This window comes from Acinonyx jubatus, chromosome X, assembly GCF_027475565.1.
Source record: "Acinonyx jubatus isolate Ajub_Pintada_27869175 chromosome X, VMU_Ajub_asm_v1.0, whole genome shotgun sequence".
NCBI lineage: Eukaryota > Metazoa > Chordata > Mammalia > Carnivora > Felidae > Acinonyx > Acinonyx jubatus.
Genome location: NC_069389.1, coordinates 93,394,743 through 93,413,638, shown reverse-complemented (window position 1 = coordinate 93,413,638; position 18,896 = coordinate 93,394,743).

Below are 18,896 nucleotides of genomic sequence, written 5' to 3'. Positions count from 1 at the left end.
GTGCTGGCCACATTCTATCCATGTGTCCCCGGAAAAGTTATTTAATTTCTCCAATCTTCAGTTTCCTTGGTTGTAACGTAGAAGTAATAAGAGGATATATCTTTGGGGCTTTTGTGCAGATTTCTTTAGGATTATGTAGATAAGATATTTTGGACGGTGCCTGGCGAAATTTTTAATGAAAATATTTAATATTTAACGAAAATATTAAACTTCTGTTTCTCCATTATCTTTGCGGCTGTTGACTTTGTTACTTAAAAAGAATTTTTTTTCCCTAATGTTCATTTTTGAGAGAGACAGAGCCTGAGTGGGGGAGGGGCAGAGAGAGAGAGAGGGAGACCCAGAATCCAAAACAAGCTCCAGGCTCTGAGCTGTCCGCACAGAGCCCGGCACGGGGCACGAACCCACGAACCACGAGATCGTGACCTGAGCTGAAGTCGGACGCTTAACCAACTGAACCACCCAGGTGCTCCATCTTTGTTATTTTTCACATAAACTATTCAGGGTCGCCTGGCTGCCTCCGTTGGAAGAGTGTGGGACTCGATCTCAGTGGGGTGTGAATCCATGCCCCATGTTAGGTGTAGAGATTACTGAAATAAATAAAACTTAATCAAGTGTTTGGACTAGCTTCTAAGTTACAAAAAAGTTGTGAAGGTGATACAGAGAGTTCCTTTCTATCCTCCGCCCCGCTTCCCCACATGCGTGTTACTACCTGTCAAAACTTAGATAACTTCATTACAACGCTGTTCAGGAAACTCCAAACCTTACTTGGATTTCCCCCGTTTTTCATTGACAGCATTTTTATATTCCAGGATCCTGTCCAGGATACCGTATCACATTAAGTTGTCATGCCTCCTTAGATCCCTTGGGTAATGTGGTAGTTGGTTAGTCGTTTTTTTGCCATGATCTTGACATTTTTGATGAGCATTACTCGGGGATCCTCGGGTGGCTCAGTTCATTAAGCGTTCAACTCTTGGTTTCGGCTCAGGTCATCATCTCATGGTTAATGGGATAGACGCCTGCATCAGGCTCTGTGGGGCCTGCTTGGGATTCTCTCTCTCTCTCTCTCTCTCTCTCTCTCTCTCTCTCTCTGCCTCTCCCCCTGTTTTCTCTGAAAATCAATAAACATTTTCTTTTTTCTTTCTTTTTTTTTTTTTTTAAGAGTGCGACTCTTATTCTCAGGTGTTCCTCAGTTTTCTATGAAAATTGTTACTAAAACTTTGCCTTTAGACACTCATGGCTAGAATACCTCCGTATTAGTGAAAAGACACTTTCAAATTAAATGATACTGTTTGTATTTTGAGTTAGCTCTGTGTGGATGTAGTTTTATTTGTTTTTTTACTAGATGGTATCCCATTTAATAGGCCCCCTGATGTTGATAAATAAACAAGAAGCATCTAGGTAGATTTTACTGACTCTCTCCCATCTGGCTTGTCTGGGCCTGCTAAGTGAAACAGACATCACACACACACTCGATGCCCAACAGAGATGATCGCTAATCTCTGTATCGATCACTACAATCTACACTCCTCCTGTATGAGGAATGACCTTTCAAATGCTGCAGGAGACCGCATAGAAAATGAGATTACGACCCCAAGAGTAGCGAGAATCACAGGCGGTCAGAAAATAGCCTATGAATGAATATAAGGTGAGTCCACGTGTAGATATGTGCACATACGCATGCGTGTGTCGCCGTGTGTTAGGATGTTCCTGGAAAGTGACTGGAGAGATAGATATGCAAATGTGAAGCGATACCTTTGGTGGCAAGAGTGAGTTTTGGGAGCAGAGTGGGAAATACCGGAAACCACTTTTTTACCTTTTCCCGCTGCTGAACCTTTTTGTCCTAATGAGCGGAAACGAAGACAGGCATTTTAGACGAATTCGCCGTGTGGGCTCTTTAACGAACTGCAACACATGGAAGAAAGATGACTTTAATATTCTGGGAGATTACTGAACTTAGGATGAATGCTATTCAGGGTTGCTGCATTTAAATATATACAGTATATGTAAATGTCTACGTGTTCCGATGAAATGGCACAGAGAGCTATATGGATTCGAGAGGGAAATAATAAGCGAGAGACGATCCCAGCTACTTCATGTTGGCACGTCATAAATTAGTGCGTACTGTCTGATTTAATGAGAACGAGAGAGCCGAGACCCCTGCGTTCTCCCGCATGGCTCAGACCTCCTCCCGCAATACGTGTCCCACGTATGGTTCATGGAGCCCACAGCTGGAGGGCCTTTGTGAGGGCATTTGAACCCATGTACTGGCCATGCGCATCGACTGTATATGGAGAGAAGCGAATGGAATTTGGCCTGTAGTGCATTGTGTTCGTGGTGTTGGTGCGTAGCGTACAAAGTGAGCACGGCAAGTAGTATTATTTGATCCAACACCGCGAAGGCGACGGATTTGGAACAATTAGTTCTACTTCAGCATAATTGCCACTTTCCCCACTTGCTTTCTGTTCCTGCGCCTGCTTTCTTCTCTCCATGCCACTGTTGGACGTTTCCTAACACAGAAGGCAATTAATAACAGAACTTGTGTTTAATACAAATAGCTCGGTAAATGAGAGGCTAGTGGTTTATTCAATCGAGTTCAATTTTTTTTTTTTTTGATTCCCAAATAGCCGTAACTGGAAGAAATGAGGCAAATCATTTACAAATCTGATGAGTTTACAAATTCATTGATTCATCCAACATTTATTGAGTGCCTGTTATGTCTCAGGCGCTGCGTTGGACGTGACAGGAAAAATTAACGGGAGCATCAGACATAACCGCGTCTGTTGCGCACTGAGAAAGGAAGTCATTCTCAGCCCTGTAACTGTTGGCGATGCAATATTGACCTTGGTTGGGGCGCCTGGGTGGCTCAGTCGGTTGAGTGTCTCACTTCAGCTCAGATCATGATCTCACGGTCCGTGGGTTCGAGCCCCGCGTCGGGCTCTCTGCTGACAGCTCGGAGCCTGGAGTCTGCTTTGGATTCTGTGTGTCTTTCTCTCTCTCTGCCCCTCCCCTGTTCATGTTCTGTCTCTCTCCTCTCATTCTCTCTCTCTCTCTCTCTCTCTGTCTCTCAAAAATAAACATAAAAAAATCCCGCTTTTAAAACATAAAGCAAAGTATAGAATAGTTTGGTCTAATTTGTTTAGTTAAATAACACTCTCTATCATTGATGTCGAAATTTCACAGAGTTTTCGTCCATCCTCTCTTTCTGCTCCAGAATGTTAGTTTGCCCAGTATTCTTTGCCCATGAGCTACAATGTCCTGAATACCTGTAGTACTTATAGCCACACGGTGCTTGAGCTTTTAGGGCCTCCAACTGTTGACATTTTGTAATGTTCACTAAGTGGGGAGAACAGAGAGCTCTCTGCTTGCATGCTGGAGCGGAAGTCCATTTAGGTCTAAGATTGTTTCCATCTCGATATTTGAACAGTATTGTGATTATTAGGGATGATTACATTTATTTAAAAAGAGCACTTTAAAATCCATAAAGCACAGTAAAATGCACATTAAAGCCCCTGCTAGGCCAGACTTTTCTGCAGTTGCCTCTGTGTCTTAGAATACTTACCCTGGAGGGGCGCCTGGGTGGCTCAGTCAGTTAGGCATCTGACTTCAGCTCAGGTCATTGTCTCGCGGTTTGTGGGATCGAGTCCCGTGTCAGGCTTTGTGCTGACAGCCCGGAGCCCGCTTCGGATTCTGTGTCTCCTCTTCTCTCTGCCCCTCCCCTGCTCGTGCTCTCTCTCTCTCTTTCTCTTTCTCTGTCTCTCAAAAATGTTAAAAAAAAAAAAAAAGGATACCTAGCCTTGAACCTTGAAGTTAGCAAGAAAGAATTACGGGCAGGAATCGATGTTGTGAAGTCCATGCGTTAAAACTTCTCTTCACAGAAGAGTGTCAGGGTCTCATGCTCTGAGTATTTGAGCTTCTTTTTAATAAATACTTAAAAAAAGTTTTTTAAAAATTATTTTTGAGAGAGAACATGAGCAGGGTGGAGATGGAGGGAGAGGGAGAGAGCATTGCAAGCAGACCCCAAACACAGTGAGGAACCCGACACGGGGCTCGAGCCCAGGACCCTGGGATGATGACCTGAGCTGGAATCAAGAGTTGGACGCTCACCCAACTGAGCCACCCAGGAGCCCCAATACCTACTTCTTTTTTCTTCTTCTTCTTTTTTTTTTTTTTAATATTTATTTATTTTTGGGAGACAGACAGAGTGCAAGCAGGGGAGGGGCAGAGAGAGAGGGAGACACAGAATCCGAAGCAGGCTCCGGGCTCCAATCTGGCAGCCCCGAGCCCGATGTGGGGCTCGAACTCAGGAACCGCGAGGTCATGACCTGAGCCCAAGTCGGACGCTCAACCTCCTGAGCCACCCAGGCTCTCCCATCCCCCAGAAGGCATACTTTTTCATAAGCTTGGGTACGTGGTCGAGACGCCACCGTTAGGGGAATGTATGGAGGGAAGGAGGACTATTGGGGGCAGGTTGGGTGGCAGAAAATAAACAGCGGACAGCCTGACAAGGAGAAAGAGAAACGTGGAGAGAGACCTAGAGCTGTGTTAGCATAATAACTGTGGGTTATATTGATGGCCTTGAGTTATTGAGGAAAGGTTAAATTATGTTCCATGTCATCTGAGATGACAGGGAGGTTCGTAATATAATCTCCCACCAATGTTCAAAGTTCTGAGTTTGAGATATATCTGGACTATCTGGAGGTATATCTGGAAAGTGTACCCATGTGAAGCATTTTATCCTCCTGACAATTGAGAAAAAAAATGAAGCGTTGTTATGGGAATATACTTATGAATTGCTCTCAGAAATGAATCTCTTCAGTTGCTTATACATTAATAAAACCTGGGGCACCTGAGCGGCTCAGTCGGTTGAGCGTCCGACTCTTGATTGCGGCTCAGGTCATGATCTCACGGTTCATGGGGTCGAGCCCCGCATTGGGCTCTGGGCTGACAGTGCAGGGCCCGCTTGGGATTCTCTCTCTCCTCTCTCTGTCTCTCTCTGCCCGTCTCTGCGCGCGCCCCCCTTCCCCCACTCTAGCTCTCTGTCTCCCTCCAAATAAATAAATAAATACATTTAAAAAATGATAATAAAACCAAATGAATCCTAGCCCTGATATCTTGATACCCTGCCAAAGTTCCACGTATGTCAAGAAGTGTAGGAGGTATTGTGACGCAGAAGCCAGTGGACAGTAAGCCGTGGGAGGGTTGCTTGCTCTCCGTGGCACGGCCCGTGTCTAACACAGTGCGCAGCACAGAGTAGGCTGTCAGCCTTTTTTTGGTTGCGTGTCTGTGCGTGTAGAAGATGTAGCGTATTCATATTACGATACACCGCCGACCTTTGACGTTCAGTCCGTTCTAGCGTTCTCAAGGTCAGGATAGAGTCAGCCTTTGCGTTATGTCAAATGACCACAGAAATTTGTGGCCTGTAACTGTTGATTCTGCTCACGTGCCTGTGGGTTGGGGGCAGGTCAGCTTTGCGGTGGCTCTTAGTTGCAGGTGGGGTGTAAATCGTTTCCGTGTGTGGTCTGGACTAGCCAGTTATTCCAGGCGTGCTTTTCTCATGGTGCAAGAGGGCAAGCCCGAAGAAGAGAAACCGGAGGTCCTTCTTAAGGTGTAAGTGGCTCTAAACTGTAAAACTGTCTCTTGCAGCCAAACTCCAGTGTAGAAACCAGGCACGTGGCCAAGCCCAAAAGTACTTGGGTTTTAGGGGAGGAACCGTAATGGCACTTGGCAGGATTGGTGAATTTGGGTCCATAATTCAATCTGACATGCTTACAAATCACAAATAGGTTGACATTTGAGGTCAGGTAACTGGGATTCCTCTTGTGGGACAATAATTGAGTCTTTTCCTTTTATTTCTACAACATCCTACTGAGATAGAGGGCATGTTCGAAAACCCAACTATTCATACCGAATGGAAAAATTTCTACCCGATCCTTGATATTCTAAGGGACTATTTTTAAAGGTTTTATTTTTTTTACCTTTATTTGTTTGTTTAGAGAGAGATAGAAAGAAAGCGCACGAGAGCAGGGGAGGGGCAGAGAGAGAGAGAATCCCAAGCAGGCTCCGCGCTGTGAGCGTAGAGCCCACCCAATGTGGATCTCAATCTCGGGAACTGCGAGACCCCGACCTGAGTCGAAATCGAGGGTCAGATGCTTACTCGACTGAGCCACCCGGGTGTCCCTGAAGCTTTTATTTTTGAGTAATCTCTCCACCCAACGCGGGGCTCGCGCTCACAACCCCGAGGTCAAGAGTCGCACGCTCTACCGACTGAGCCAGCCAGGTGTTCTTGTGCGTAAGAGAATAAATGACCTTTAGCATGTTGCTGTTCATGCTGTGATCACGTCTCGTTTAACTTTAGTGTCCAACAGAGGGTTAATGTGCTTTATTAGTGGAAGTTAGAATACCGGGAAACCACCTCCTTGACGGCTGGAAGTGCGTTGGGTTCCATGACGGTATCTCTTCTGGTTGACAGCTCCTCATGTTAAGAATGACTCATTATCCCGATGTTTAACATGTATCATCGGAGAGACTCTCTGGCACCGGTAGGTGCATTAGTATGAATTGGCACTTCTTGAGTTGAATTCCCTACACGTCTGTCGGTCAAAATACCTGAAAACACGTATGGCAATTATATTAGAACTCCCACCTCAAAATTAATTATTTCGATCCCTTCGTTTCCTTTATGAGGGTGAGAGTGGCACCGCGTACTTCAGGAGAAGATACCGTAAGAATCATCAGAAACGGTAGCTCTACGGTGTTCTGCCTCTGCCCAGGGGAGGAGCTCTTGGCGTGGGGTGCTCAGGGTGGGATCCAGGAGTTTTGCGGAACAACCGATTGTTTGCCAAATATGAATATGTGCACGTGGGGGGATTTCTGTCTCCGAAGAGCCTCTGTAGCTATCAGGAGAGGCTTTTAAAAGCTCAAAGCCCCCGGGGCTCCTGGGTGGCTCAGTAGGTTGCGTGTCCGACTCTTGACTCTTGATTTCAGCTCAGGTCGTGATCCCAGGGTCGTGGGATCGAGCTGAGCGTCAGGCTCCATGCTGGAACCTGCTTGAGATTCTCTCTCTCTCCCTCTGCCCTGCTGTCTCTCTCTCTCTCTCTCTCTCTCTCTCTCTCTCTCTCTCACACACACTCTCTCTGTCTCTCTCTTTCTCTCTCTCTCTCTCTCTCTCTCTCTCTCCCTCTCTCAAAAAGACCCATAAGTATATAAATAGTAAAAAACACCAAAGTCCAAGAGTCAAAAAACCCACTAACAACCTCTTGCCACATGTCTAGTAGAGTCTGTGTTCAGCTGGGCAGTTTGACTCTTCTGTAATGGAACTCCTCCCTATCTCTGCCGTTGGGCAGAGAAAAAGCATGGCTTCTAGTAGCTTGATCAGACTCTCAGCCCTAAGGAAAACAGGCACCGTCCTGGGTGTATCATGCCCTCTGTTCGTTGGCTATAGAATGTCCAGCCTTTCTACTCAAGCACAACCACGTCCTTTTCGAGGGGGCCTTCAACAAGAGCCCGATCGGCAGCTTGCTGATGGCCTTGTTTTATGTGCCACCTACGTTAGTGAAGAAAGGATGAGTGGTAACTTAGCCTGCTGATCTATTGTCCTCGTCTTAGGTGGGCATCACATCTTGCCCTCTCCGTGGCCAGTGGTTCTTACGTTTTGACATGCTGCAATCCTGTGTATAACCAGGGTTAGGCGCCAGCTGAAACCCCACCCTTTCTTTCCCCTTCACAGTCTACACCAGAGGGGTGCCTGGGAGGCTCCGGTGGCTGAACTTCCAATTCTTGGTTTTGGCTCAGGTCATGATCTCACGACTCGTGAGTTCGAGCCCTGCATCGGGCTCTGTGGTGACGGCACAGAGCCTGCTTGGGATTCTCTGTCTCCCTATCTCTCTGCCCCTCTCTTGCTCACACACCTTCTCTCTCTCTCTGTCTCAAAAAAAAAAAGATCTACATTAGGATGAATGTGAGTGAAATTCTATCCTTCCCTTCCCTTCCCTTCCCTTCCCTTCCCTTCCCTTCCCTTCCCTTCCCTTCCCTTCCCTCTTTTTTCTTTTTTCTTTAGCGAGAGTAAGCCTGGAGGTGGGAGCGGGGCAGGGTCAGAGGGAGAGGCACAGAGAATTGCTGAACTCACTTGAGCCACCCAGGTGCCCCTGAAATTCGTCCAATTTCAAGGACAGTATTGAACTGTCTTGAATTCATATTAGCATTGTTCACACACTGGTAACTTATTTTTAATAACAACTCATCTGCTGCGAACACAGCTGTGTCGTAGATTGCTTTGGCTTCTTTCAAGTTCCGACAATTCTCGGGTCACCTGGGTGGCTCAGTCGGTTCAGTGTCTGACTTCGGCCCAGATCATGATCTCACAGTTTGTGGGTTCGAGCCTCGTGTCGGGCTCTGTGCTGACAGCTCAGAGACTGCTTCGGTTCTGTGTCTCCCTCTCTCTCTGTCCCTACCCTGCTCATGCTCTGTGTCTCTCTCTCAACAACGAATAAATGTTAAAAAATGTTTTCTAAAGTTCTGACATTCCCATTTGGGATCTTAGTTCCTGTGTTTGTATCACATTCCCTCACTGTTTCAGGCCTTTGAGTTTAATATCCAAATCTAATCCTGACCGCCCCTTGTCTTTTTTTTTTTTTTAGAGGAAGAAGGGACTTGTAAAAAATATTTTATTTATTTTTTGAGACAGAGCGTAAGTGGGGGAGGGGCAGAGCGAAGGGGACAGATCTGAAGTGGGCTCTGTGCTGACAACAGAGAGCCTGAATGTGGGGCTCGAACTCATGAACTGTGAGATCACGCCCTGAGCCAAAGTCTGACGTCAACTGACTGAGCCAGCCAGGCGCCCTGAGGAAGAAGGCTTTAACTGTAGTCTGTCCATGCTTTGGGCTTGACGGCCTGCGTGTTACGCAATATAAGGCAGTTGTATCACGTGACCAGTTGTGGGCTACCGCCTACAATTGCTCTAGGCATCCGTAGAAGCGAAAGCATCCTGGGCACCATAGAGTTTTTGATAATTCTGTTCACGAACCAGGTCACTTTCTTACGGAGACGGCACAGCAATTTACAGACCACATTCTCACTATCCCCGGTTTATTGAAGAAGGACTGAGGCTCATCAGAGTTAACACAATTCCCAGTGGACCCCAAAGTCAGGGTGTGTCTGTTTTGACTCCATGACGCTATGTGCCTGAAAGTACGGTTTGAGAAGGGCTTTGATCGACAAATACGGTTTCAGTAGGAAGGGATGGGGAGGGAATTCTGGGCCAGAAAGTGAATGAGCAAGGGCCCAGAGATGGTAATGAGGACTCTGCTGTTTAGTCACAAGACCAGCCTGCTTCCGGCTTTTTAATGGAGACTCTGGCTCAAGGACAGGAAGAAGTTGGAAAATAGGGCTGTTCTTTCCTTCAACACTAAGCCATGTCATTGAAATTTGATGATCGAAACCACGGTACATTTTTACTCCCTAATTTAAGAGGCGGGCTATGACACTGACGAAAATGAAGCCTTTATTTGATTAAATCAGTTATGTGACGCATTAGGTTATTGTACACATTGAAATGCAAAGGAATGTTGACTTGTGACCCTTTGGGGATCGTAAGGGGGTAAGAGTTCAGATTATTTTGTGAGATTTTTGTGAGTCGGATAGCCACTGCGTTGAGTGGAGACTCTCTAACAAAGGCTGATCTTATTTTTGAGACCATGTGTCCGATTTTCTTCCACGATTGGATGTTTTGGGAAACATTTTTATTTTTGAACGAGCGCAAGCGGGAGTGGGGCAGAGAGAGAAGAGGCCAGAGGATCTGACGCAGGCCCTCTGCTGACGGCAGCGAGCCCGACGGTGAGGCTCGAACTCGCGAACCGTGAGATCATGACCTGAGCCAAAGTCGGATGCTCAACCGACTGAGCCACCCACGTGTCCCGGGCATGACTGGATTGTAATTAAGAGAAACATGTGATTCAGCCGCTTCTAAGTTACCCCTCTCGGGCAGAATGACCAGATGCACAGGTAGATTTTAAATTGGAGATCATCTAGGTAAAGCGCAGTGGTTCTCAAAGGTGAGCACACATCGGAATGAATCACCTGAAGTCTCGTTCAAACCCAGCTCTCTGGGCCCCACTTCTGGGAATCGCCATGCAGTAGGTCTCCGGTGGGTCCCTACAGCGTACCTTTCTAACCAGTACTCAGGGAATGTTATTAATGCTGCTTTTCAGTGGACCATACCTGGAGGAGTAGTTCCCTTGGTTGATTTCTCAAAGAACCCCCCCCCCCCACCCCGCCCCGTCCCAGAATCAGTCAGACGAAGCTGATTTGAGGGACAAGCGAGTTCGTACTTTGCCGGGGATGTCCTACGTGTGGTACATCGGGGTTAGAAAGAGGGAGACCACGTCCTGCATTCTTACAGAAAGCAGTCCAGTAAAATGGAAAGAATACACGCCTTTGGAGCCAGGCTCTCTGAATTCGTAAGGAAGTCACTGAACATCTCTGAACTTCGGTGTCTTTTTTTTTTTATTTTTATTTTTTAACGTTTTATTTATTTTTGAGACAGGGAGAGACAGCATGAACGGACGAGGGGCAGAGAGAGGGAGACACAGAATCTGAAACGGGCTCCAGGCTCTGAGCTGTCAGCACAGAGCCTGACACGGGACTTGAACCCACGAGCTGTGAGATCGTGACCTGAGCCGAAGTCGGACGCCCAACTGACTGAGCCACCCAGGCGCCCCGAAAAAATCTGAAGTTTGGTGTCTTGACCTCTAAAACAGACTGAGTGATATACAGTTACGGTGGGATTCCTGGGAGGATTAAAGGCAACAATCCAGGTTAAATTTGGATGTCTGTGTTGATTCGATGTTTGATCAATGTGCACGTTATTTATTTATTTATTTATTTATTTATTTAGAAAGAGTGTGCACGTGAGTGGGGAAGGGACAGAGGGAGAGAAAGAGAATCGTAAGCAGGGTCCATGCTCAGTGCAGAACTGGATGCGGGATGCTACCCCAGGACCCCGGGATCATAACCTGAGCCAAAATCAAAAGACAGACACTCACCCTCCTGAGCCATCCAGGTGTCCCGATGTGTACCTTATTGACGAAAATGGTACTTATGTAGATTTCTGAGGGTGTAAGTGGAACTGTGTGTCTCCCCTTGTGCTCTACCTTCGTAACGTTGAATATTCGTGGGCGCCTCTGTGGCTTAGTTGGTTAAACGTCCGACTCTTGGTTTTGGCTCCAGTCGTGATCCCGCCGTTTGTGAGTTTGAGCCCCGTGTCAGGCTCTGTGCTGACAAAGGGGAGCCTGCTTGGGATTCTCCCTCCCTCCCTCCTTGCCCCTTCCCTGCTCATGCTCGCTTTCTCTCTCTCTCTCTCTCTCTCTCTCTCTCTCTCTCTGAAAATAAATAAATAAATAAATGCACTTAAAAAAAAAGGTTTGAATATTTATTGCCCTGAAAGTGGCTCCTCTGTATGACTTTGGTACCTCTGTAATGTCCTATCAGAATAAGAGGATTTGCCCGTTATGATCTATGATTAGGAAGTGAGTATTTCTCAAATTCTCCTTCAGTTGGACGCCTTCAAATTGGAATCATTTTGAAGTACAAGGAAGGTTGCTGTCACGAGGTGTCAAAGGAGTAGCTCTTTACTCTCTCATTCCAGCCCCTTTTATTTTACTTTTTATTTATTTTGAGACAGAGGGCGAGCGGGAGAGGAGCAGAGGAAGAGGGAGAGAGAGAATCCGAAGCGGATTCTGTGCTCTCAGCATGGAGCCCGACACGGGGTTCCATCTTGCCAACCGTGAGATCGTGAACTGAGCGGAAATTAAGAGTCTGATGCTTATCTGACTGAGCCACCCAGGTGCCCCCTGCCCCCTTTAAGAATAAACTGAAGGAGAAAGAGGTTCCTGTGAGTCTTTAAAGGCCTGAAGTCTTGAGGTACAAGATCAAGTTTTTTCCAAGTGTTCAAGGGCGAGCGTCTTAGACAAAGAGTGGTCCCTGTTGAACGGTCCAGGCTATCAACTACCATAGGTGTTGGTTTTCACTCGTCATCCCTACAGTACGACCTTGGGTCTTGGTGTCTGAATGGATTCGTGTGGTCTTTGATCTGCCTTTGGGTTATAATTGTCTGTTGGAGGGAGTGAAAACGTAACGACTGACACAAGAAAGATAAATTGAAGTTACTCCTTCCACACCTCCTGCCTATTTTACTTTATTTTATTTTATTTTTATTTAGAGAGAGAGGGCACACGTGAGTGAGGGCAGAGAGAGAGGGAGAGAATCCCACGAGGGGCAGAGAGAGGGAGAGAGAAGCGAGGCTCACCCGAAGCAGGGCTCGAAGTCACCTGAAGTGGGACTCGAACTCAAGAACCACGAGATCATGACCTGAGCCGAAGTCACATGTTTAACCGACTGAGCCACCCGGGTTCAGCAATCGGCTGTACACCTTTTAATCCAGATCCACTGAAATGCAGCCTCTGGGGAAAGGTAGGGAACAACCTAGGCATAAATAAAAAATAATTCAAGGGGCACCTGGTTGGCTCAGTCGGTAAAGTGTCCGACTTCGGCTCAGGTCACGATCTCGCGGTTCGTGAGTTCGAGCCCTGTGTCGGGCTCTGGGCTGACGGCTCAGAGCCTGGAGCCTGCTTCGGATTCTGTGCCTCCCTCCCTCTGCCCCTCCCCTGCTTATGCTCTGTCTCTCTGTGTCTCAAAAAATAAATAAGTTAAAAATTAAAAAAAAATGATTAAAAAAAATAATTCACAAGGTAAAGTTGGTTTGCATTTCCTTTCTTAATTGAGGTATAATTGATGTCTAAAATCAGCTTCAGATGTACAATATAATGACTTGACATTTGTATACATTGCAAAATGAGCATCACAGTACATCTAGTTAAGATTTGTCATCGTACATAGGCAGAGTTTTCTTTTGTTGAGAGCTGAAGATTTCCCCCGTGAGCATTGCCATTTATTCCTGACGTTGCCACAGTCACAGCAAGGATTCACCGAGGGGGGGCCCAGGGACCAGGAGGCTCCAACACATGTTGAGGGGCCAGTCAGGAGTTGGAAGGGACCCTCAGCCGTGTCTCCCCTTTCTAATGGCCCAGGAGAGAAGCCCTTTTCTGGACAGCACCCCTCCCCATTCCCCTTGTCCAATTTCCCTCCCAGGAGGTTGGGGGAGGGGGGTCATGGAAAGAGGGTGTAGTGTGAGTGGGCCCCACGATGGGGAGTGTGCTGGGGTGGGGCATGGGTCTTCCCGCTTCACACGCACTTACAAGACTGGTGTCCCAGAAAGCAGAAATGGAAAAATGGGGACCGCTTCCCGACCTTGCGCGTCATTCTTGCCAGTTTCTGTATCGTTCCAATTCAGGATATGTGCTGCTGACGCCAGCGTGTGTTGAGAACATTTGCGATCGACTGTCTTTGCGACTTTCTCATACGTGATACAGTATTAGCGAGAGTCGGCATTCGGCACCTCTCGTGACTTTGGAATTGCTGGATCATATGGTAGTCCCTAGTTTTTGTTTTTGAGAAGCCTTCACACTGTTCTCCATTGTGGCTATATCATTGATATGCATTTCTTTTTTCTTTTCTTTCCTTTCCTTTCCTTTCCTTTCCTTTCCTTTCCTTTCCTTTCCTTTCCTTTCCTTTCCTTCCCTTCCCTTCCCTTCCCTTCCCTTCCCTTCCCTTCCCTTTCCTTTCCTTTCCTTTCCTCTCTTCTCCTCTCCTCTCCTCTCCTCTCCTCTCCTCTCCTCTCCTCTCCTCTCCTCTCCTCTCTTCTCTATGTTGGTTTGAGAGAGAGAGAGAAAGAGCATGAGCGGGGAGGGGGCAGAGAGAGAGGGAGACACGGAATCCGAAGGAGGCTCCAGGCTGTGAGCTGTCGGCACAGAGCCCGACGCGGGGCTCGAATTCACAAACCACAAGACCATGACCTGAGCCAAAGTTGGACACTTAAGCAACTGAGCCACCCAGGTGCCCTGATATGCATTTCTGATGAAGAACCAACATGAGGAAAAAATCACCTCTCTGTGGGGCCAAGACTCTTTCTTTTTTGCAATATTTTTTTTGTGTGTGTGTTTTAAATTGTTTAGTGTTTATTCTTGAGAGAGCACGAGTGCTGGAGGGGCGGAGAGAGAGATGGGGAACAGAGGATCCAATGCAGGCCCTGCACTGACAACAGCGAGCCTGATATGGGGCTCAAACCCGCGAAATGCGAGCTCCTGATCTGAGCCGGAGTCAACAGTTGGACACTCAACCACGTGAACCGTACCAGCGCCATCTTGCAGCTCTTTGACTGTTGCAAACCAGAGAGGAGACCAGTGTGACTGGAGCTCAGTGAGTAGGAAGGATTTAAGGTGAAGTCGTGTCGGCGTTAATGGTAGGGTAACATGAACGCCTCAGAGTTGCTTTGGCCTAATCGTCCTCCCACGTGAGAAACAGTGTACCTAATTATTTTCAGTTGGGGTAATGCCTCATGATCTATAAGTCGTTCCAAGGAAAGCTGGTTTGAAGATCGATGTAGCCAACAGAGGGCCTCTCCCGCTCAGCAAACTGAAATCTATTTGTGGGATCTCGTGGCCGCTGGCCAGCCATGACGAGGAAATTCGAGATGGTTTTCCATGTGAGGAAGGCAGCACTGCTCAATATGACCGCGTTTCGAGAGGATCTTGGCTAGCGCATCAGTGTCAAGGAGTGTCCGAACACGCGTGTGACGTTTTCATGCAATGTTACCCCACCGACAAGACAAGCCCGTCACATAGCAACTACTTTCGAGGTCCGGGGTGCCGAGAAGGGCTGTGGAAGGACAGAGTTAGGGGGAAAGCCAAAACCTTCTTCCACATACTTCACTTAACCTGTTTGAACTTCGGCTTCCATACTTCTAGGATAGGGAGGCCTACGGCCACTCTATAAAACAACTCAAATAAGATAACACATCTATGGCCATTCCTAGGGCCTGTCACCAGATCACCTGTTCTTTCTCCTAAATGACTAGGGTTGGATACAAAGTGAAAACACTTGGCAAAATCACCGTGCGCAAGATACCGTATGAAGGCGGTCAGTCTGCCTTTCCACCCCCGCCAGCTGGTACTGGCCGTGCTCAGTAGCCAGGCAGTCTGAGAGCTAAGATACGTTCGCAAAACGATCTCGACTGAAAAGTGAGAAGGGAGTACCATTCACGGTCCCCGCGCTGCGGTGGATTTTTATCCGAAAAACGGAACGGAGGGCAAGGGCGGCTTTCCTTTGTCTTTCCGCCCGCCCGAAGCCCTGACGGTCAGCCTGTGGCTTTGCAATTTGACCCCGGGGACAGGGCAAACGGGCGCACCGGTCGTGATGTATATCCCTAAGTGCAAGGCCCCGAGGAAGATTCTAGAGGTGCAGTGAAAGAAGCACATCACTCAGGGAAAAGCATTTACAGAAACTTACGCTGAATTTGGCGGAAAATGAGAAATAGGCTGTGTGTGTGTGTGTGTGTGTGTGTGAGGGGTGTGTGGGTGTGAGAATATGTAGGGGGTTGTGAGATATGGAGAGTGTGTGAGAAGATGTGGGGTATGTGTGAGGGAGATAGTGTATGTGGTGTTTTGGGGGGAGGTGTATGTGAGATAGTATGCACTCTGTGTGTGTGTGTGTGTGTGTGTGCACGTAAACGAGAAGACAGATCAAGGATCTCAAACATTTTTTTTCTTCCAATCCAGGAGGCTGTTCCACAGTTGCTCTCGACACCAGATTGTGGTGGGGAGTGCTATGTTCTTGAATCGGCCTCTTTGTTGCGTGACAGCCATTCCTTTTGCCAAGGAGAAGTCATTTTTGGTAAACTCTAAATGGGGTCATTCATCGGTATGGAAATAAGGTTTCTCAGGACCAAGCACGGCTTATGGACAAATACTCCTGTCGCTCTGGCTCCGAACAAAGACATGCTTGTTGTTCAGAGGCGGTCCGACTTCCCGCCAGCGTATGCCAGAGCGGTCGATGGTCTGTCCTCACCAGACCGTGCCCGCTGGTGCACGTGGCGTTGAGGAGAAGGGCCTTCCCCGCTGGTCCTCACAAAAGACACGCGGAGAAGATACGTACGGGCTGGGTGGAGGGCTGGTGGCAATATGGCCTTCTTGCCCCCGTGCGCTTGTGCCTTTCTCGTCTGCAGGTGAAGCGGGAACCCGCGTTGACAGGGACAAGTACCAAAGAATTGAGGTTAGCTCTGATTTTGGACATTGAACAGACATATCGGGGACTGTAATTGTAATTCTGGTGGGGTTCTGGTTGGTTTGTTTTGTTTGGCCACCTTTTATTTTTTTTATTAGTATTATTAAAATTATTTTTGAGAGAGAGAGAGAGAGCGCGCGAGTAGGGGAGGGGCGGAGAGGGGGGGCAGGAGAGCTGGCAGCACAGAGCCTGCTTGGGGTTCTCTCTCTGTCTCCGTCTCTCTGTCTCTCTCTGCCCCTCCTCAGCTCACATGCGCGCGCGCGCGCTCTCTGTCTCAAACAAGCTTAAAGAACCATTAAGTTTTCCTGGAGTTCTTTCAAATGGGAGCCCCGAAGAGATCATTCGGAACCACCGTAGGCTAATAACCGGCCTCTGGTGCAACTGAGCTGCTATTGCGACTAAGAGTGTATCGTGTAAATCCAAGCCTTATATTCATTCATAGGCTATTTTGTGACCGCCTGTGATTCTCGCTACTCTTGGGGTCGTAATCTCATTTTCTATGCCATCAAGCCACCTGTCTGACCCGTCCCTGTAATCACCCGGTCAAGAAGGTCCTCTTAGACGTGCCGCTTGAGTAAGAGGAGATGTCACCATCCTGCTTTGCAACTTAAAGCGAATCGGTGGGTTTTGTCAGCACATCCAGACGTCGGTAGCTGGCAGTCGTGTGGTCTGAAATTATCTGCGTAGTAAATCTGGAAGATCTCATCCAAAATGTGGTGGTGTTTTTTTTTTTTTCTTTTTTTTTTTTGGCACTCCATGTGAATATTTAATTACCTTACATATGATGGCGAGACACTGTGTTAATTAACAATTGTGTTCAGGCTTCCTGAAACGACTTCGGGGCACGAATCACCTGGAGAAAGAGAACTACGATCCTGAGCGTGCTTTCGGGAACAGTCGAAGTTCATTTGTTTAAAAAAAAGTTTTTTAACGTGCGCTTATTTTTTGAGAGGGAGAGAGACCGAGCAGGAGCGAAGGAGGGGCAGGGAGAGAGGGAGACACAGGATCCGAAGCAGGCCCCGGGCTCCGAGCCGTCGGCACAGAGCCCGACGCAGGGCTTGAACCCACGAACGGCGAGATTCGTGACCTGGGCTGACGTTGGGTGCTTAACCCACTTCCGGGTCTTATAAAAAAAGAGAGGAAAGAAATGAGATGATAGCAGAACGTTAAGCTCGTCATCGCTACTTATTTTCGACGACACAGGCAGCGTGATCAAGGCATGTATGTGTGTGTGACCCAGAACATCGGCATCCGATCAGTTCCTAAATTCACACGGTTTCCTGTGAAAAGCCAGCCCGCTGCTTAGAACGTGGCAGGGGGGCCGGCCGGTGCCAGTCCCGTTGTACGTGTGCGCTTGACTGCACCTGCCCCGAAGGTGGTGTATAAGGGTGACTTTTGAGACTTTCCGGAATTCTCCACTCCTGGTGTCGGGGACACTTTGGGACCAGCGTGCCCCGTGCTGTGTGCCAGAGACACGTCATCCCAAGCCGATATTTTGTGTAGACACAACCCCCTGTGTTGTAAAGCGGGAGGGGGCATCCGGTTGAGTAAGAGTGGTCTCCCCAGTTTTGTGTAGTCCCTGAGGAGGCACGCACTTGAACGGGGTCACCTTACTGTTTCCTTGGAGGAGGGTAGGTAACGTGTGGGGAGGGCGCCCCCCTAGACACCAGGGCACAAAGGATCAGTCAGCAGGTGAGTGAGGAGGGCAGGAGCCTATAGGAGTAACTGCTAATACCGACCTTGAAGGAGGCTGAGCCGGGTAGGAAGGGACCCGCCCAGGTTTATATTCTAGCCTCAGGATTTTCTAATTTGTGTGACCTTAAGCAAGTCCTTTCTTTCTCTAGGGGCGTCCGATTCTCTTTTTGTACGTACACCCCTTCCTCAAAGTTCTTTTTTCTATTTGCTGGAAAATTATTACATAAATATATGGTATCTGTTACGCTAACAATGCCACGTCGAATTGTACAGTGCGCAGCCTGCACAACTGTACACGGTGGTGCACTGTTTCAACAATATTTATCCCTACTTCATTTCACTAACCTGGGGTTACTACTGCACCTCGAAAGGATTTCACTCCAGTATCTTACTCTTAGGCTGCAACCTCCTATGGTTATCTTTCTTTTTACCAGTCTTAGTACAGCTGCTCGTACCCATGACACTTTGCTGTTCATCCTTTTCTCCTGATGTCTTATATTAACATTCTGTTACCCGGATTCTGTGTTTTGGGTGTCGCAAGGTTGAAATCAGGTGTTGGCTGGGCCAGGGCCTTATCTGGATATTGTGGGAAAGAATCTACATTCTCATTCTTTTCAGATCCTTGGTAGAATTCAGTTCCTTAGCTGTCACGCTAAGATCTCATCTCCTTGTTTGCTGTCAGCCAGCGACTGTTCTTGAGGCCTGAAGCCTGTCTGTATTCCTCAGCTTGTGACCTTCTCCATCTTCAAAATCAGCAACAGATCCCCGCTGTGTTCCAGCTTTTCTGACCTCCCTTCCTGGCCCTAGGTTGACAAAAGTCTGCGTTTCTTTCTTTTTTTTTTTTTTTTAAGTTTATTTATTTGGAGAGACAGAGAGAGCAGAGAAGGGACACAGAGAGAGAGAGGGAGAGGGAGAGAATCCCAGGCAGGCTCCAACCTGTCAGAGTGGAGCCCGATGTGGGGCTTGAACTCACGAACCGTGACATCATGACCTGTGCCGAAACCAAGAGTCAGACGCTTAACTGACTG